Source organism: Arachis hypogaea, chromosome 17 (genome assembly GCF_003086295.3).
Source record: "Arachis hypogaea cultivar Tifrunner chromosome 17, arahy.Tifrunner.gnm2.J5K5, whole genome shotgun sequence".
NCBI classification, from domain to species: Eukaryota; Viridiplantae; Streptophyta; class Magnoliopsida; order Fabales; family Fabaceae; genus Arachis; species Arachis hypogaea.
The window spans coordinates 119827531-119849473 of record NC_092052.1 but is presented as its reverse complement, the minus strand read 5'-3'; the positions used below and the strand labels follow the sequence as shown (position 1 = coordinate 119849473).

At 34.6% G+C, this 21943-nt stretch overlaps 1 long non-coding RNA gene across 1 annotated transcript; it reads right to left on the bottom strand.

Annotated features, from left to right (window-relative positions):
• Positions 1–20345: 20345 nt before the first annotated feature.
• LOC140181046 (uncharacterized) lies at positions 20346–21103 on the bottom strand. Its single transcript, XR_011875614.1, has 3 exons — positions 20612–21103; positions 20487–20532; positions 20346–20400 (listed from the first exon to the last, which is right to left on the bottom strand). It is a non-coding gene; the product is annotated as an uncharacterized lncRNA (long non-coding RNA).
• Between the last annotated feature and the right edge of the window lie 840 nt (positions 21104–21943).

Below are 21943 nucleotides of genomic sequence, written 5' to 3'. Positions count from 1 at the left end.
TGGTCAACTTGATCTAAGCCCTTGAAAACTAACTTGGTCTCCAAGACATATTTGAGACCGTGGATTTACAGCAGAGAGAAACAAAAATCCTCTTTTTTATATAGCTCAAAATGGAGATACAGAGAGTTGAAGATGAAGAGAAGAAAGTGTATTGCATGTAAAAGGAAATGGGTTACCTTTAATCCTTTGATCTTTTCTTGATATGGCTTGAAATGGTTGATTAAACCTTACCCCTCTTTGCTTAACCTTCTATTTTCTTCTTCTTTCATGACTAGCTTAGGGACTAAGCTCTCTTTCTTACTTTTTCTGAGTTCAGTGATTTGACTAAGACAGAGAAGAAAGGAATGTTGCTTTGAAAGCAATGAGAGAGAGTGAGGACTTCAATCTTGTACGAGAAGCTTGGTGGGATCAACTTGGATTGGTGGACACGGGCTTGGATCGGGTTTGATTTGCTTGGCCCGTTGGTTCCTTTCTTTGTTTCTTTTGGGCTTCACTTGATTAACAAGCCCATTATCATTGATGTTTTTATTTTCATTCTATTTGGGCTGCTTGATTGAATTTTGGCCTGCAACAATTGATAAATAATTAGCAACATATTATTATTAACACTCAACACTAATTATTTATTTTGCCCAAAAATAATGTTTGTCATCACTAATCAATTTAGTTAATTTCTTAACTCAACAATCTCCCCTTTGATGACAAACATGATTTAAGCAATAATCAAAAGGAAATGAATTTGAGTAAGGTTTAGAAACTCCCTTTGATTTTTGTCATTTGTTTTTATATTGCTCCCACTTTCCTTTTCAGGATTAGCTCCCCCTGGATTTATGCTTTCCTCTTTTTTCCTGTTCTACATTGTACTTAAAGAGAGCACAATAAAGAGCTACACACATTTATCTTGTCTAAGGGATATCAAACAAACAACATCACATAATCAGCCCAATATCAAGCTAATATCAGCAGCACAAAGATTCAACATGTGAAAGCAATTTTTAATGCAGCAAACAGACAAAAATCCCAAAAGAAATACTAGTAGCTGCAGCAATGCCAAAAAATTCCTAGGACACATTTACCATCCTATTATCCTATTACTATTACTCCCCCTTTTGTCATCAAGGGCGGATAATAAGCATGATCAACAAAAACAATGTCTTGAACCCTGCAGGAAAGTGTCAGATTACAGTGTAAAGTACTAACTAAACTATCAAAAGTGCAACAGTATTTAGAGTTATTACAGTCATCCAAAATAAAAAATAGTTTAACAGTAGCAAAAGAAACAGAGTTTATGAGACAAAAAAAAGAGCAACAGCAGCAGTTTTCATGAGACAATTTCTAGGCATCAGAACCATTCCCCTCTGAATCAGCTTCCTCTTCAACATCAGTGGCAGGCTCTTCATCCTTTTGAAGGTTATCAATGAAAGTCATGAACACAGCCACTCTATCCCTTGATTTCCTTAGGAAATTCTCATGCTTGCTAGCTAATTTCTTTTGCTCTTTGCTCATAGCAATCATGTGATTTGATTGGAAAACGAACTCATGAACAACATCTTTGACCACATTCAGTAGAGCAGATTTCTTTCCAGTAGAGATGGATGTACCCTCAGTGGAAAGAGAAGGAGATGTCTTAGGAATAAAGTCATCATCTTCATCATCTAAGACCACCCTTTCAGATCGAGTAGGTCCTTTGGGCTATTTCACTGAACCACCTCCTTTCAGGTATGAATGTCTATTTTGATATTCCTCATTGGTCAAGTCAACACCAAAATACTCAAATATGCAAGTTATAAACATGCCATAAGGAAGTGCTTTGTCTTTTTCACTCCTAACAGAGTCAAACATATATCTAACCATCAAGTATGCAAATGAAATTTCAGTTTTAGTGAGAAGGGCATATAAAACAAGAGTATCAGTGTAGGAAACCCTTTGATATGAGCGACTTTGAAGAAGTATAATGTGGTTGACCATTCGGTGCAACTGAGCACGCTCATATCCTAGGGCTTTGTGAGTGGGTGTAATGCCATCAATTAAAGAAACATGTTCACAAATGTGAGCCAATGCATCATTGTAAGAAATTCCAACACCTTCATCCCACTTAACTGAAGTGTAGGCACATGGCCCATCATCAGTATACTTCAAAGCATCACTGATAGTTTCATTGTTTAAAACTATGTCTCGGCCCTTTACATATGAGTGAGTAGTGCCTTCATGATAAGTCATGTTGGCATAAAATTCTTTGACCAATAAGGGATAAACAGGATTTTTGATGTCAAAAAGATGATTCCAGTCCAGAAAAATCAAGTTATCAACCAAAGAAAAACCTTTTCTTTTCAAAGATGGAAAATTGGCTAGAAAAGATGGACACAGGGTACGATACTGAATAACCCCCTCATAAAAGTCATTATTCATGGCAGATTTGAATCTATAGGGGTTATAGTTCGAATGAGAGGTCAAAAAATGAGCTTTGTGATCAAAAGGTCCAATGTCTGGTTCTTTTACTGATTTAAGAGGAACTCGAGCTTTACCTCATTGAGATCGCACAGGAACCGACCTGGATTTGGGTTGAGTTGGCTCGGGAACTGGCTCCTCAGCCGCCGGACGTTTGCCTTTGAAGGAGCTAGGTTTTGAAGAACCAGGTTTTGAGGAGCCTAGTTTGGAAGGCGTCGCCTTTGGTGGTGGCATCGGCTTGGCAGAGGCAGGGAATCTAGGTGTGGTCTTGGTCCACGCCATGGAAGTAGTTCTTGGAGGAGAGGTAGGAGGAGAATGTGAGGGTGTGAAGGTTCGGTCGTGAGAGCGAGTTGAAGGCTTGGTGTGAGGCTTAAAGATTTTTTTCACGAGGAGGCCTTTTAGCAATAGTTTTCTTCCTCATTTGATAATATTTAGGCTTTTGAGGGAAGAGAAGCAGTAAAGAGAGTGGGAAGAAACCGAAGGGTTTGAGGAAAAGTTATGGAGGGAAGAGAGGGAATATTGGTAACTGTACCCAAAAGAAAGTTTCTCAAACCATGCAACTGCATCACCACTGATTTGACTTGAAAAGACATGACCTCATTAAAGAAAGATTTTATTTGATTTTAAAATACAATAGGAAATTAATTTTAAATTTTGAAAAACAAAAAAATTAAACTGAAACCCTTTTGGACCAGAAGATATTAAATGAAAGCCTTTTCAAAAAAATAAACACACAAGCAAAAAAAAATTATCAACCAAACAAAAAGTGTAACATTCATATTTGGGCTCAGAGATGGTTGGATTTAAGGAAACACATTGGACCACTCTGGATCTGATTTATGAGGTTGGCCCAGAATAACTTTTACTTGAAACAAGCCCAGAACACGCTAATAGAAAGGAGTGTTCTTCATCTGCCCAGAATTGTCTCATACCTGTTTATGAGACAAAATGCTCCAACAAACAGATTAGCAATATTTAAACAAAGAATCATAGCTCAAAATTCCTAGGCTAGTTCTAAGCATGCAGAATATGTCCCCAGCAAGTGATTTTGTGAAAATATCAACTAATTGCTCCTCCGATTTAACAAATTAAATGCTAATATCCCCCTTTTGGACATGTTCTCTAATTGAGTGAAATTTCACTTCAATATGTTTAGTTCAAGAGTGCAAAACTGGATTTTTAGAAATATTAATGGCACTCATATTATCACACAATAAGAGAATATTTTCAGCATTTAACTTGTAATCAGCAAGCTGTGTTTTTACCATAAAAGTTGAGAACAACATGAAGAGGCAGCTATATACTCAGCCTCTGCAGTGGATAAAGCCACCGTTGGCTGCTTCTTGCTAGACCAAACATTTAAGGACTTTCCAAGGAAGCAATATAAGCCTGAAGTGCTGCTTTTATCAACTCTATCACCGGCAAAATTTGCATCACAATAACTAACTGCAGAAAAATCATCAATCTTAGGATACCAAAGACCAAAATTGGATGTGCTATGAACATATCTAATGATCCTTTTAACTGTAGAAAGATGTGACTCTTTTGATTTGGATTAGAACCTAGAACACAATCCAACACTTTACACAATATCGGGTCTAGAGGAAGTTAAGTAGATAAGGGAACCAATCATTCCTCTATACCTAGTCTCATCAACATCTTTCTCAGTTTCTCCCTTATCTAATTTTGAATTAGGATGCATGGGAGTTCCCATGGGTTTGGCATTTTTCATACCAAATTTCTTAACTAATTCCTTGGCATACTTCTCTTGATGAATGAAAATACCATTTTCAGTTTGTTTAATTTGCAGCCCAAGGAAAAAATTAAGTTCACCCATCATACTCATGTCAAATTTACTTGTCATGAGTTTTCTAAATTCAGAACAAAGGGATTCATTTGCTGATCCAAAAATAATGTCATCAACATATATTTGGACTAGAATAAAAGAATCATTAGAATTCTTGATAAATAGAGTTGTGTCAGTGGTGCCTCTTTGAAAATCATTTTTCAAAAGAAAAGAGCTAAGTCTCTCATACCAAGCTCTATCTATCATACCATTCAAAAATGCACATTTCATATCCATTTGATATAATTTAAAACCACAAAATGCAGCATAAGCTAAGAGAAGTCTTATGGCTTCCATTCAGGCAACATGGATAAAGGATTCATCAAAGTCTATTCCTTCTTCTTGGTCATATCCTTGTGCCACTAGCCTTGCCTTGTTTCTTGCAATGCTACCATCTTCTCCCAACTTGTTCCGAAATATCCACTTGGTGCCGGTCACTTTCTTTCCACTTGGCCTAGGAACCAAAGTCCACACTTGGTTCTTTTCAAATTCAAGAAGCTCATCCTCTATAGCTTTAACCCAAGAGAGGTCACTAAGGGCTTCCTTGACGTTTTGAGGCTCCATTTGTGAAAGGAGAGCAATGTTTGATCCTTCATTTGCCTTTCTAGTGGAAGACCATATTTGCACTCCATAAGAGACGTCCCCAATGACAAATTCCTCAGGATAATTCTTCAAGAATCTCCATTCACGAGGTCTGGTGGATTTGGAGGCAGATTCAGATACCAAGGGATTCTGGGTGCTGCTGGCTTCAGAATCTCCTTCATATTCATGAGACAAAATGGAATTATCTCTTGAATTTTCAACAGTTGCAGTTTCTGGTTCAGCTTGACTAGAATTTTCCTTTTCATGATTTTGAGTAGTTTTCTCTTCCTTTTGAGCTTGATTTCCTGCATCACAGTCTTCCAAAATACTTTTCACCAAATTAGTATCACAAAATGTAACATGTATGGCCAATGAGTAATAGCTCAAATGGCATAAACTCCCTGTACTCATCTAAGAGGTTGCGGGTTCGAGTCTTCATATCTTTGGTAAAAAAAAATGTAACATGTATGGACTCCTCAATAATCCTAGCATCTTGATGATAAACCCTATATGCTTTACTAGTTGTGGAATATCCTACAAATAAACACTCATACGCCTTTGGATCAAACTTACCCAAATTTTCTTTGTTATTTAAGACAAAACATTTGCATCCAAAGATGTGCAAGTAATCTAAGTTTGGTGGGTAGCCTTTCCAAAATTCATAAGGGGTTTTCTTCAAAAAATTTCTTATGATTGTTCTATTCAAAATGTGGCAAGCCGTGTTAACTACTTTAGCCCAAAGGAATTTTGGAACATTACTCTCACAAAGCATAGCTCTTGTCATCTCTTGTATGCTTCTATTTCTTCTTTCCACAACACCATTTTGTTGTGGTGTTCTTGGACAAGAGAAGTTGTGAGATATTCCAAATTCCTCACAAAAGGATTCAAACAAATTGTTTTCAAATTCAGTTCCATGATCACTTCTTATAGAAGAGATTTTTAAATCCTTTTCATTTTGAATTTTCTTGCAAAAAGGTTCAAAGGCCGAAAAGGCTTCATTTTTGTGTGCAAGAAATAAAACCCAACCAAACCTAGTATAGTCATCCACAATCACTAAACCATAATGTTTACCACTTAGGCTTTGAGTTCTTGTTGGACCAAATAAATCAATGTATAGCAACTCAAGTGGTCTTTTAGTAGAGATGTCTTCCTTTGGTTTAAAGAACTTTTTGTTTGTTTTCCCATTTATCAAGCATCACAAGTGATGTCTTTGTCAAACTTTATCAAAGGAAGGCCTCTTACTAATTCTTTCTTTACAAGTTTGTTTATTTGAAACATACTTGTATGGCCTAATCTTTTGTGCCATAACCACTTTTTAGATTCTTTAGAGTGAAGACAAGCTACATTTTGATCCCTTAGTTCATCAAGAGTAAGACCATACATATTAAAATGCTTGGCAAGAAACATCACTTCATTTGTCTTTTCATTAACAACACAACATTCAAGTCTTTTGAAAGTCACTAAATATCCTAAATCACACAGCTGACTTATACTCAAAAGATTGTGCTTCAAACCATATACCAAAAGTACATCATCAATGAAAGTAGATTGCTCATTACCTACTTTTCTAACAGCAATAATTTTACCTTTACATCATCTCCAAAGGTCACAAAACCTCCATCATACTTATTTAGTTTGATGAAGTAAGTTGACCTTCCAGTCATGTGCCTTGAACATCCACTATCCATGTATCACATGTCCTTTTTGTTCTTGGATGCTAGGCAAATATGCATGAAGAGTTTCAAGTAGCCTTAGGTATCCAAATTAATTTGGATCCTTTGAAGTTAATCCATCTTGGTTGCCCAAGTGCATTGAAATCACAAACAACATTGTAAATTTTGTCTCCTACAACTCTCTTTTCAATGAAACATTGTGCATATGAGTGACCAAATTTCTTGCAATTAACATAATGATTTTCTGATGTGTGTCGCTGAAATTGAGGTGAGTTATATTGCTTGAAATGATTAAAGGGTTGAAATTTTCTGATTTTTGGAGGAGATGCATTTCTTTTGATAAACTGATTTTTATTAAAATTATTCCTCTTTGCAAAAGCATTTTCACTAGAATTTCTTTGAACATTTGGACTTTTCGAATAAGAGATTTTGTTGTAAAATGGTGGTTTCTTGAAAACAACCTCATTTTTTGAAAGGTATCCCAAACCTAGCCTGTTTGGGCTTGGTTCGGTTCTTGGTGAAGGCTCAGTTTCACTAGTGTATACTTCATCAAATTTTTCTTCAAATGTTGGAACATATCCCATGCCAGATTTGTTTGGTATGGATTTTGTATTTGATGAAGAAGCTACAAACTTTATAGAGAAAACATTGGAAACTGCATCTTCCTTAGTTATGTAACCTAAACCAGATTTTTTAAACAAAGGTCTTTGACTTGTAAGTAATTTGTCCAAGTTACTAGAACCTTGAGCAAATTTTGCTAAGTCACCATTCAGTCTTTTAATCATATCATTTAATCTTTCATTTTCAGCAATTAACTCATGAGAAGGATCCACAATATGCTTTCCTTTTAATTTTTCAAGTTCAGATTTTAGAAATCTGTTTTCTTCAATGATGTCCAAAGCACATTCAGTTTCCTTCACTTTTTCTTTTAAAAGATCATTTTCAGCTCTTAACACATCTCTTTCAGATCTGCATTCATTGTACTTGTCAAGCAGTTTTGAGGTATTTAAAGTGAGATCATCAATAATAGCATACAAATCATCAATGGTCAAATCATAATAATTTACCTCATCAAGATTATTGTTTCCAGCCATGAAGCAGTCTTTATCTTCACCTTCAGGTTCTTCTTCTTTATTTGAGTCATTCTCAAGATCCTCCCAATCTGCCATGAGCACTCTCTTCCTTTCTTTCTTTCCTTTGTCTTCCTTTTTGAGCTTTGGACAGTTTAGCTTGAAATGTTCAGCCTCCTTGCAATGATGGCACGTCACCTTGCTCAAGTTGATCTTGTGCTCCTTTGAGCTTGAACTCTTGTATTTGCCCTTGTTCTTCATCATCCTTCTAAATCTCCTAGCAAAAAACAAAAGCTCATCATCTGAAATACCATCACTAGACTCACTCTCTTTTGGTTCTATTTGTGACTTGAGGGCTATTCCTTTTTTTCTTTGAGTCTGTGTTTGTGTGTGTGGCTTCATAGGCAAGGAGTTTTTCTCTCAGCTCATCATAGGTTATGGGACTTAGGTTGTTGTTCTCGGTTAGGACAGTGGCAGTGGTTTCCCATTCTTTTGTGAGGCTTCTAAGGAGTTTTCTCACCAAGGTTTGTTCTGCATAGTTTGTACCCATAGCATCAACGTTGTTGATTATGATTGAGAATCTCTCAAACGCTTCATCAATGCTATCTCCATCCTTCATATTAAACATCTCGTACTCTTTTCGCAGCATATCAATCTTCGTTTCTTTGACTTGTTTAGTGCCTTCGTGTGTAACCTGGAGTTTTTTCCAGATTTCTTTGGCTGTCTTGCATCTAGACACCTTCCGGTACTCTTCAAAGCTGATAGCACAGTGAAGAAGGTTGATTGCTTTAGCATTCAGCTCCATTTTCTTCTTATCATCTTTATTCGATTCAGCTTCTTCTTTTGGAGTCACCACTCCATCAGCACTTGTTTTTGTTGGGATCTTGGGACCGCTCACAACAATCTTCCATATGTTGTAGTCAATGGATTGGATGAAGATCCTTATTCTTTCTTTCCAGTAGGCATAGTTCTTCCCGTTGAAGAAAGGTGGCCGGTTGTTTGACTGGCCTTCAATGAAGATGTAGGCAACTGTGGTTGTGCCCAAGTTGTTCGCCATTGGATCTTTGCTCCAAGCGGTTAAGCTTGATTCTTGAGACCTTAGCTCCTGATACCAATTGAAGGTTGTGGTAGGCTTAGAGAAGGAGGGTTGAATCTATGCCTTCCTTTTAAGTTGCAGTTATGACCCTTTTAAAACAAACTTTCAATTCTGATTCTGTTTGTACTTAGCAGCAAAAATTTATGAGACAATTTATTTTTGTCTCATGAATATCAAAAAACAGAACACAGTAGAGAAGAGAAAAGCTAACACCAGCATGTATCCTGGTTCGGTTGCCTTGTGCTCTGCAACCTACGTCCAGTCTCCTCCACAACTATGGAAGAATTTCCTCTATAGTTAACAGTATTACATACACCAATTTCACAGGATTGACCCAATCCTTTCACACTCAAGTTCTAACCTAACTTGACATTGGCTATGCTAATACCTAACTATTCACTCTTAGTGCTAACCCAACTAAGAAAGGAATGCCTCACAGGTACAAGATACAAGACATAGACATACCTAAAGAAATCAGAAAATAACTCTAGGCTTTTCTCTCAAGTGTATAACTCAGCCTTTTTCCATTCATGGCTTTTACTTGAGCTTTCTCACAATGCCTTTTCTCACAAGAAATTACAGAAAGATAAACATAGAAAAGTACATCACAATCTGTAAAACATGAAGGAGATTGACTTCATGAACAGCCTCTGTGCTATGTGAAAAACCAGATTAGCAAGCCTCTGATTTAGTTCTTCATACTGGCGGAATGCACCTTTGAATAGGAAACACTGTCCAGTTAGATGAACTTCTTCAAAGAGTTCTTCTTAAAACATATACCTCAGATTCACTGGTTTTCTCTCCTTAACTTCTGAATGAGCAGTAAGCCTCTTTTATCTCCTTGCATGTTGCTGGGTTCACCTTCCTAGGTCAACATCTTGAGTCTTGAAGATGAAGAGAAGAAAGTGTGTTGCATGTAAAAGGAAATGGGTTACCTTTAATCCTTTGATCTTTTCTTGATATGGCTTGAAATGGTTGATTAGACCTTACCCCTCTTTGCTTAACCTTCTATTTCCTTCTTCTTTCATGACTAGCTTAGGGACTAAGCTCTCTTTCTTACTTTTTCTGAGTTCAGTGATTTGACTGAGACAGATAAGAAAGGAATGTTGCTTTGGAAGCAATGAGAGAGAGTGAAGACTTCAATCTTGTACGAGAAGTTTGGTGGGATCAACTTGGATTGGTGGACACGGGCTTGGATCGGGTTTGATTTGCTTGGCCCGTTGGTTCCTTTCTTTGTTTTTTTTGGGCTCCACTTGATTAACCATCCCATTATCCTTGATGTTTTTATTTTCATTCTATTTGGGCTGCTTGATTGAATTTTGGCCTGCAACAATTGATAAATAATTAGCAACATATTATTATTAACACTCAACACTAATTATTTATTTTGCCCAAAAATAATGTTTGTCATCACTAATCAATTTAGTTAATTTCTTAACTCAACATATTGTTTTGGTTTACTTAGCTGCTTTATCTCTGTTTATCTGCTACTTGTTCTACTTGTTGTAACTGCTATCTATATCTGTGCTTTCCTTGTCTATTTTGTTTGTCTTTGCAATTGAGAGATCTTTGGTTTGGCAGAGGTGTGACGAGGATAGTTTCACCGGTATTTCGGAGGGTTGGAGGAAGCAAAAGTGAAGTGTTGAGTTAGAATTAGATTCAAAACTTGAAAACCTTAGACAGTTACCAAATTTCTGGTTTAGTTATTCCTTTAAGTTTAAATCTGAGTGTTGAAGTTCTAGAAATGTCTCTGGCTTTTTTGAGACCTTTTATATTAACTATGCGAGAACCTTTACCATACTGAGAACCTCCAATTCTCATTCCATACATATATTGTTGTTTTCAGATGTAGGATGCGAGGCATCGCACTGAGCATTCTGGAGACTTTTGAAGCGAAGAACTATCTTGGGACTCGGTGTTTGTATTTTGTTTATGTTTATATATGTAAATAGATTTTCTTCTATTTATATTTTGTATTTTGTCCCTCCTAGAGATTGACTTGGAGAAACAGGATTTATGTTTATATTTTGGTTTATTTTTGAGTTATATATGCATGTATGTATGTATATGTACTCTAGCCAACCTTTGCTTTGTAGGTCGAGTTTAGAGCTTGCTTATGTATCTATCTTTTGAACCTCTGGTTATATACTTGTCTCTTTGGTTTTCTGTATAAGCCTTCTATCTAATCTCCTTTCGAGTGTGACTCGTCTTCATTCTTTTTTTTATCATCCTTTCTTCCAAGACTCCTAGTTAAAATATTCTTCATAGCGCCTCACTACATTTGATTTACATATTTTTGTTAAAATATTTACATATTTTTGTTTTAGAGGTCGTAGCGCCTCACCACTTGATTTACATCCTAGGCGTAAAGCTCTATGTGGTAAGGTGTTATAATATGTGCACTGTCACCATTGGAGGGAATACGTTCCCTGTAACCATTAGAGAAAATAGGTGCCTTGTCACCCTTACAACCAAAGAGAAAATACATATATACTTATCATCAATCATCCTCAATCATACCTCATTTATCATATTCATTCATTTTCAATCAATCATTATTAAGTTAACCTTAATTCATAATAGTCACAATATTCCGCACTTCCTCAATCGACCAACATTAGTTTCATTATCATTCATATCATGTTTAACTTCTTTCAAAGCCCTCGATCCAAGTTCCTCCACTTCACAATCTTCCACTATAGGTCTCCTCTCCTTTTTATGTTTAGAAACTAGGTATTAGATCCTATAAGGTAGTTATAGAGGTTTAAAAAGCTAGAGAATTGGTTAAACATTAAAAAATCTCATTTTTGGGTAAAATAAGGGGCTCGCATACGCGAGACTATGTCCGCATACGTGAGACCATGTCCACATACACGAGATATCAAGGCAGTGAATGAATCTCGCGTCGCGTGTGCATGCTTGCGTACACGACTCCTCCTTTTTCTCAAAAGGCTGCCAAGTCATTAAAAAAAATAGTTTTCTACACCTAACTTCTGATGTTCATAACTTTCTCTACAAAACTTCAATTTTCACAAACTTTAAATTATTTTAAAGCTCCTGAAATTATCTATAATTTGAAATAAATTTCATTCAAATCCAAAATCTGAGGCTCAAGTTATGATTCGTCAAAGTTGGTTAAAAAATCACTTTTTACCAAAAACTCAAAACCTCTTGTTTTACCAATTTCTCAACTCAATACCAATATCCCAAGCTTCAAAACAGCACCAAAACAAACCAAATCATATCTCAACACTTTTCATTCACTCCATAACACACCAATGCACAATTTCATCAAGTTCAACCCAATAATCCATATCCAAGACAACTTCATACATAATCATCAATATATATCGTTATCAATCATCAAAATCATCATTTCACCAACATCAACCACATTCATATCAATAACCATCAATCCAACCATGCCACATTAATTCAACACATATTGCATCAACTAAAACCACTAAGTATGCACCAAACACATAATTCAACTTATTCTAGGTCGTCTAGCCTAAGTTTTCACGTTACATTATATATTACCTATGAGAAACCAAAATCATACCTTTGCCAATTCTTCCCTAGCCAAAAACACCTCAAATTGCCTCTCCTCCACAAGCTCCAAGTTACAACTTCCAATTCCGCAAGCCCAATCACCCGAACTTCATTCCAAACCACTAAATCACAATCTAGCTCACACAATATCACAATAATCAACATAGAGCTCACTAAATCACCAATTCACAAGGGTTAGGATTTTCTTACCATTACCCATGGGTCAAGTGGATAGAACCCAGTGATTATCCACTGCTAGAGTATCCCTAAACCATCAAAATCACAAAATCTCTCAAATTCCAAAACCTAAATTACGAAACTGAAAGGGGAAGAACTGGGCATGAAATCTCAAGTTTCTCTTACCAAATTGTTCGGTGGGTTTTATAGAGAATTCCAAGACGAACGCATGGCCGCTGACTACCCATCAATCGGAGCTCTATAGACAATCCACTAACAAATTCCGGTTCAATCGGTTTGGCTCGACAGCCCAATTTTGAGCCAAAATCATTGAAATTAGTGTTAAAATTCATATTTTAATTATTTCTACTTTATTAAACTATAAAATTTAATTTTATAATTTCTTTAAATAATAATTAATTTATTAACTAATTATTTATTAATTTTTAGAATTTTACACTGCACCTGCCATGTAAATCTACAGCCAAGAAACTAGTGATAAATGACTTCAATATCTTTTTTACATAAAATCCAAGTATTATTGCTCTGACCAATAATTACTCAATCTCTCTTTAGTATTCACCCTGCACACTAGAATAAACCATGCAAACAGCTCAATTCTTGGAGGAATCAATCCTTTTCAAATTGCTCTAGTGTAACTGTAACTTGTTATGTCTTTCAAGAGAGTTTTTTCCTTCAAAACCTATACAAAAGAGTTAGTAGAAAATACATTTTTTTTGTTTTTATATATCAAACTCACTGTATCCTCTCTACCAGTTGTTAATTTAACTAGTCTTAACATGTCATGAAGTTGGTTGATGAATTCCAACTCCCATTGGTAAAGATCTCTCCACCAATGAAAATTTTATATCCATTCTAACCCATCACAGAACCTACAATCCCCTATAACTAATCTTTTTTTGTTTGAAATTGAGAAAATTCTCGAAAAGCTATGTTTTAGAGAACCAGGTTATAACCAATTATCTTCCCAAAAACGAATTCTTCTTCTATCCCCTAGCTCTATAGATAATCCACTAACAATCTTATCTCTCATTTGTTACTCCTTGAATTGTAGCTGACAAATGTCTTTCCACAAATCACCTATTGCAAGAAAAATCTAGCTAGATAACATCTTATTGGGATTCAAATTATTATAAGAGCATACAATCTGTTTTTATAACGGACAATCTTCTTTCGAAAAATACCACCATCACTTAAACAAATAATCACTGCATCCTCCACACCTAATCCACCTAGTTTTTTTGGAGCCTGCATAACTTTTCATTTACAAGAGACATACTATTGCTTCTATCTTTTTTACTCCACCAGAATTTTCTCTACGATTGCCTTCGGCGTCTTATATAAGCTAAGGTAGTAGACTAGCAAGCTATTGAGCATAGATTTTATGAGAACTAACTTACCAGCTTTGTTGAGAACTTTGCTTTCCATAAACTAAGCTTCTCTTCTACTTTGTTTATTATCGATTTCCAGGTCTTAACTAACCATGAATTTTCTTATAAGAAAATCCCAAGGTACTTTACTAGTAAAACAACTTCTGGTCATCCTAATAAGCTACATATATTACTCACTCACTGCTACTCACAACTAACCAAAATCAAGCTTGACTTATCAAAGTTAATACCCAATCCAGACATCAGCTCAAAATATTGGAGAAGCCTCTTGTAATTTCTTATCGTCTTCGCCTCTGGAGAGCAAAATAAGATAGTATCATCTGCAAATTGAAGATGTGATAACTCTAAGTTATCCCTCCTAACCAGCAATGGAGATATGCGACTATTCATAACTGCCTCTCCCACTATCCTATACAAAACGTCAACAACAAGGACAAACAAAAATGGAGAAAGTGAAACTCCTTGTCTTAGACCTCTCTCCATCTTGAATGGATTAGATGGTGACTCATTAATCAAAATTGACATAGAAGCTGAGCTTACATATTCCTTAATCCATTCCCTCCACCTTTGACCAAAGCCCATCTTTTGTAGCATAATGTCTACGAAATTTCACCTGACTCTATCATAGGTTTTCTGGAAATCTAACTTGATGATCGCCGTTTTCTTCTTTCTCTGCTTCAGCCACTGAACCGTCTCACATGTAATAATAATTCCATCATGTATTTTTCTACTCTTCACAAATGCACCATGTGTCTCTCCTACTAGACCTGACATCACTGGCCTTATTTTTCTTACCAACACCTTTGATATCACCTTATAGACACATTTAACCATGCTAATCGAAAGTCTTTGATCTCCTTATCCCATACAAATTTTGGAGCTAGTGCCACCCATGTTATATTTGAATCTGTTGGTAGCTTGACAATATGGAAAAATTCCATCACAACTGTAGGGAACTTCTATCCAGTCTCTTCCCAACACTTCTTAATGAAATTCATATTATACCCATCACTGCTTGGAGCCTTAGTTGACCCACAATCCCATACTATCTCCTTAATTTCTTCAACAAATGGCATTATCTCCAATGCCGCAGACTCATCTTCACTAATTTGATTCACCAACCCATTACGAAAACCAATCATGGGAGCATGTTCCTGTCGATACAATTCCTTACAGAATCCTCTAATCGCAATCTTTATTCTAGCCTGATTTTGCACCAATGTCCCATTGATTACTAGGGCGCAGGGATGGATCCACTTCTTAGGGTGTGGGGGCAAGCGCCCCACTATAATTTAGAATTTTATTGAGTATTATATAATAATAATAATATTTATTTGTCCCCACTAAATTATTAAATTTGACCCTACAATAATTTTTTATTCAACTTTCGACACTTGATAGCCAATTTGAGAACTTCATATTAGATGTCCATTATAATGATCAAGTTTTAAATTTAAATAAGATTGATGTTCTTTTTTAGAAATCACTCGAAAGAATATTATATCTATCCATTTGTATTTCTTCTTTTAAAATTAGCTTTAGTTTTTTTCATAATAACTACACTAATTAAATGAACTTTTTCAACTATGAATATCATCAAGAGCTAATTGTATGAAAGTTGAGTTTTAAATGATTGTTTAACGATATATACAAAAAAAAAGACATTTTAATTATATTGTCAAGGTTTTAAAATATGAAATATAAAAAATTAAATTTTAAATTATATGTTATTATTTAAATTATTATTTTAGTATTTTAGTTTGTAATTAGATATTTTGAAACCTAATTATATTTTACAATAACAAAATATAATTATAATAATAATAATTATGCTACGTATACATAAAATAATCACTTGTACATAATAAATCTTAAAATATAAATTTTGAAATACAAAATACACATTAAAAATAAGTTAAATGATATATGTATTTATACACAAATTTATAGTAGATAATTTGATAGCTAATTTTTTATGTAAACGTAATATTTTTATTATAAAAATTATTATCATGTTATATACATTTTGCCCCCACTATCAAAATTTTCCGAATCCGTCACTGCTCGGGCGTCAATCTTGTTACTCCTCCTTCTTACCGAGATTATATTATGAAAATGTCTAGTGTTTTTATCCATATCCTTGACATGCTAAGATCGAGACATCTGCTTCCAATGAATTTTCTTCCTGACATACCACTTCTCACAAAAGCTAACTAGCACCTTCCTTCTAGCCTCCATCTTGCTATCATATGCTCTATCACGAACCATGTCATCAATCTTCTTAATCTTATTCTCAAACTTCTTTATTTCTTTGTTTATGTCACTAAAATTTTTTTGTGCCTTCAGCTTGTCAGTGAACTGAACATCACCCAAATTTTTTCACTCATCTTTTACCATTTTTAGAAAATCCTCGTGTGTGAACCAAGAATAAAGGCTTTTAAAAGGTCTTGGGACCCACTCAATCTTGTATCTTCAACAACCATCGAACAATGATCTAACAACCCTCTAGGTCCTCTTTTTACTAAAAATTCCTCAATCCATTCTACACTAACAAGAACCTTATTAATGTTACAACAAGATCGTCCCTAAACCACGTGAACTTACAATCATTAAGAGGTAAGTCCACTAACTGCATATCCTGTATCCAACTCTTAAAATCTTTCGTAGGCGCTAGTAAACTGCTCACTCCTTTTCTTTCCTCCACCTGTATTATTTCATTAAAGCTCCCCATAAAATAAAAGAGAACCTAATATAACCTAGCAATATAGCTCAACTTTTTCCACATAACCAATTTTTCTTCTACACATGTACACCATACATCAAGCAAAAATGCACCATTTTTCAACTCTTCTTTCTAGCATTTATGTTTCTTTGAAGTATTCATTTTGGCTTTTGTTCAATATGACTATGCTTGCTTTGTTTCTCCTCATCATAAACAAATTCTGATTTAATTCCATTACTCTCCCAGAAAAAATCATATGTCTGGCTTAAGAAAACCTTATCTAAAGCTATCATTTGATACCTTGCAACAATTGATGTCGTAAAGAGTGACTTGATGCATGCTGTGTTCAAAGAAATCAGGTAAAGTCTAATGCTCCAGAAGCCTATGAGTTCATATTGACTGAAAGAAGGTATATCGAAGTTTAATGAGACATGGAATTGTTGGATTGAATTATCATATCTAACTTCCTTTAACCATGCAATGATATATTTTAACATTGATTGGTTTTTCAAAGATAACTTCTCTTTTGTTATCTTGTCTGATTCTTTACTTGTTTCTTGCATGACAGAGAACAAAAACCACAAGACTTTATAGATTGCATAATTGATCTCCGCAAATATGATGTTTCTTATCATGTTCGCTTTGCCATTGACAATGGTACTTTTTTTATGAGTTAAGTGATAATTAGGTTCCTAAAAATTTTGACTTCGGAGTAATTAGTCCCTAAAGAAAAAAAAAGTACTAATTTAATCCTTCAGGATAGCAAACGGTGGACACATGATGTCCTTCTATCAATTTATCAACTAAAGCTTAACGGTGATGCTTATATGTACTGTTAATTACTTTGGCGTGTCTATTTATGAAAGATAGTCATGTAGATAACAATTTTTCAAGCGAAACTTTACTTATTTTGATAGGATTTGTGATAAATAAAGAACAGTTAATAAAGGGTATATGAAAACTTAAAACATAATAAATACTTCATTGTCCAAAACTACATCATTTTTCTACTCCAATGACAGTAACGAGACATGCACCACTGTAAATAACAAAATACATGGACAATTCTATTTTGTTTTGTGAAAAACGGTTCGAACTATGGGCAACAAGGGATGAACATTGAACATTCAAGAACAAAGGAAGAGAGCTTCTGAACTCTGAATTCTTGATGTGAATTGCAGAAACTGAAAACTTTGATTAGTGAATCTTAATTGTTGATGTTATAGGTTCAGCTATATATAGTGTGAATGTCACTAACTAACTATCCTACTTGGCATAAATACAACAAACAGTTACTTAACAGAAAAAGATAACTGCCTAATTAACTCTATATATGTCAACAAGTTAGTTATGTAGAGGACCTAATTGATATTTTTTTTTCTTCAAGGACTAATTAGTTCAAAGTTAATATCTGCGAGAATCTAATACTACAAGAAAAACACCCATTCAGGTACACTTGAAAAGTGTAGCCAAAAGTGAAAAAAAATTATGCCTTAGGCTACGGCTACGCTTTTTGGGCTACGGCTACGCTTTTTGAGGTGATTCCTATTCGGCCGTTGCCTATTCTCAAAGGCTACGCTTTTCTGCACCAAGGGCTACGCTTTTGACATTTGGGAATAGGCTACCCTTTTCAAGTGATGCTGTCCAGGACCAAAGGCTACGCTTTTCAGCTTTCATTTTTTCAGAATAGGCTACGCTTTTCAACACTATTGCATCACTTGTAAAGCGTAGCCACATTGTATACCATAGCTACTTTTTATAAGCGTAGCCTTAGATCCCTCTTTTTTTTTTTGTATACTATAGCTACTGTATATAAGTGTAGCCTTAGGTCCCTCATTGTTTTTTTTATTTTCTATATATATATATTCTAATAATTTTTTTTCTAAAACCTAATATTTAGTAATATGATTATATATATAATTCTATTTTTTTAATTAAATTAGTTAAAAATTATAAAATAAAAATAAATACATAATAATACCATACAATATTCTTTAAATAATAAAAATTATCCTTTAACAAAATATATTTATAATGAACTAAAAATATTGGGATGATCATAAATAAGTATTCATACATCTCACTAAATTAAACATACCCATATCAAAATATACATTAGACCACTTAGAATTTACTACTAATAAACTATAAAAAACCAAAATATTGTATCCTACATAAGTATCTTCTAATAAAAGTTATTAACCTTCTGATAGAAGAGAAAAAAATCTTGTTATTTAAATATCTTGTTCGACGGAAGATCGTATTTGGGAGATTTCTGGTTCTTCATCTGCCTCAAATCTTGTTCTGTAGGTTCTGGCAACTACAAAAGAAAAAAAATCAAAATTATATAACACTTACTAAACCCCTTAAGGCTTAAATTTGAAAGCATACATAGCACAAAAATGGAAAAAAATAAAATTCACAAACAAAATCAGAAACAAGGTAAAGAAGTGTATATCATACCATTAATGGCCCTGCACAGCCTCCATAGCTCTTTAAACAAATTATCACCAGCCCCATCTGCCACAAAACAAAACACAAACATGTTGAAAACTTTGCATGGTTTTTTTCAGACCAAAAGTTGGAAACTTTTTTCTCTCATTTTTGCATTAAGCTCTTCCTTAGTAACCTCCATGTTCACAAGGCAAAAAGGGTCATTCACTTCATATTGAAAAATTAAAGGAAAACATTAAAAATGAAGGGTCCAACAACATTAGTCAATTGCTAAAAGAACAGAGACATTACTCTTTTTCAGCTCAACACTCACATTAACCAAACATGGTAACAACAAAACCACATGAAAATAAATAAATAAGTGGGAGATATTGAGCAGAGGAAGAGATATTATTAGATCCATTAAGACTTAAAAGAGTCAACTATCTAAGGTAAAGAGTCAACCATAGTCTCTTGAAACTCAGCTCCAAGATAGCCACTAGAAACATGGAACCAGTTATCCAATAACAAGTAGTTTGCCACAGTACCAGAAATATATAGATAATAATAAGAGACAATCAAGAAGACATGAAAGGAGAGAATGAAGGGCACAAACCTCATTTTGGATCCTGTTGCATAAAGATTCAACCAATTGATTTCTGTCAAATCCCATATTAACCACTTCCTGAAGAAGCTCTTCGTCAATCTGCAAAACCATGATATTGGTGGATTTTGTAAGTGAACAAGTGTGAGTATCAAAATTGTTTAAGGTGGAGTTAATGTCAAAAATAAAAACCAGGCAAATTGATAAACATAAGGACACTATTCTATTCTTTATCAGAAGGTAAGATAAAGAACAAATATGTTCCTTTTGCTTCACTCAAATTTTAACTCCAGTTGGCACAGTCTCAGAGAAAGAACAAACTTTGAAATGCTGAATTCAATGATAGAAATATTTAGGAACATGAAGCTCAATAGTTGACAATAGTTGATAAATTGCCATGAGCCACGAAAATACTGCAGCATATATAATCCACATGCAACAAAAATAATTAACATGAAATCAGTAAACTACTCTAGACAAATGAATAATAGTCCCCATTAGTACTTAATTTTTGTTTATTAGAACATTACCATTTACCACTACAAAGTAAACTGCTGATTAAGAAAGCAACAATCATTCACATACAGATCCAAGAATCAAGCAGCTGACTGGTCAATAAATATATTATGTAGCCTAACTTATTTGAGAATAAGCATACTCAATGAAAAGGTTTCTGCCATTTAATCACCAAATACAGCTAAAATCAATATCTAACTATTCTAACCCTTACCTCTTTGTTGATCAAATACACAAGACTTGTTCCTGTTTTTCTCTTGAGCCCAAACCTTAACCGTTCCAAGAACCAGAATTTTGGTTACATTTCACAAGGCCATTCGACCAAATTAAACACAGAGGAGAGAAAATCACTCACCTCTCTTTGCTTGTGGTGGTAGTTGTGTTAAAAGAAATTGAATAAACTGGAAAAAATGGAGCAAGAGAATTATCAGAATTTTGAATTAGAGGAGAAAAGAAAGAAGATGAAGTCGCTGTCCTCACCTAGCAAAGAAACTCGAAGAACAGTTGGGTGAGTGGAATGCAGCTCCCTCTTAAGCTTCAGTCAGCTCCCTCCTTGGCCATCATTCTCTTTCTCTTGGTGCTATGATTGATGAAGAGCCAAAAACTTAATGAACGCTCCTGTTTTTGCTCCCTGGTGCTTTGGCTATTCCTCTGTTCCTTGCCCTCTCTCTACTGTCTGTGAATTCATGAGGGAGACAGACGGAGACACAATGTTATGTTATGATTATGGGTATTTTTCTTGAAGTGAGTTCTCCTAATTTCGTCCGTTCAAAATGCAGCTTGAATCTACACAAACAAAAGTTACATAAGAAGCTTATCGGAGACATAATTCTCTGCAGAATAAATTCAAACACAGATGATTAATAAAAATGCTTCACCATGTGAGAAAATGAATCTTGGAATTACTTTAATTGTCTTTGTTTCTTTTTTTAATTCTTCAATTGTATAATAAGCTCCATTATAAGTGTTGAGCTCTTTCTTTCTTTCAAAAAGAAAAAACCTTGGAATTATAAAGAATGAAGTACTTGATACCATTGTCTATATTCTTGATTGAATAAATATCTTAGGAGTATATTTTCAGTACTTTAAGTACACAAATTAAGAAAGAAAAAGAAATTACCAAATTTACTTTCTAGTTTGCATTGCTGAAATGTACTTGTCCTGTTCTAGTGGAAAAGATCAGATAGCATATGAATTACTAATTTACTTTAGGTGCGAAAATTGTAATTTCATATCTAAAGGTGCGAAAATTGAATTACCAACTTACCTCCTGCTGCAAAGCCTCATCAAGCTCTTGCTTATCATCAGGAGTGATGTCTTTGGCGTACAGCTGAGATAAACAATTCCGGATCCTAAAGAAAGCATTAAAAATCAATTTTAACCATTCTAATTAAGGAGGAGGAAGAGCAAATTAAGGAGCAAATTAATAGATAGATTTGAACCTATTCCATCAAGGGTGATTTGTTTAATATGCCACTAAACAAGTCAATCGGTATCTAAATAGACATGTTACTTGTGCAACTTGGAAGGAGGAGCAAATTACAAGCAGAATGCGAACATTCAACTGAGATTGAAGTGCTTGAATAAACTCCAGAAGTACTTACTTGAGAGGATCCTCAGTGCTTTCCCCAACATATGCAACAGCAGCAAAGTGCATCACAGCATCAAACTTATTCTCCAAAAATATTTTATTAACCTGGTAACCAGTTAAGTAGAAAATATTTCTTGGGTATTCTCCACATACGTTTCAATCAAAGTTAAAAATATGACAACAAAATATTTCTAGTGATAAGGAAAGTGGGTAAGGATACA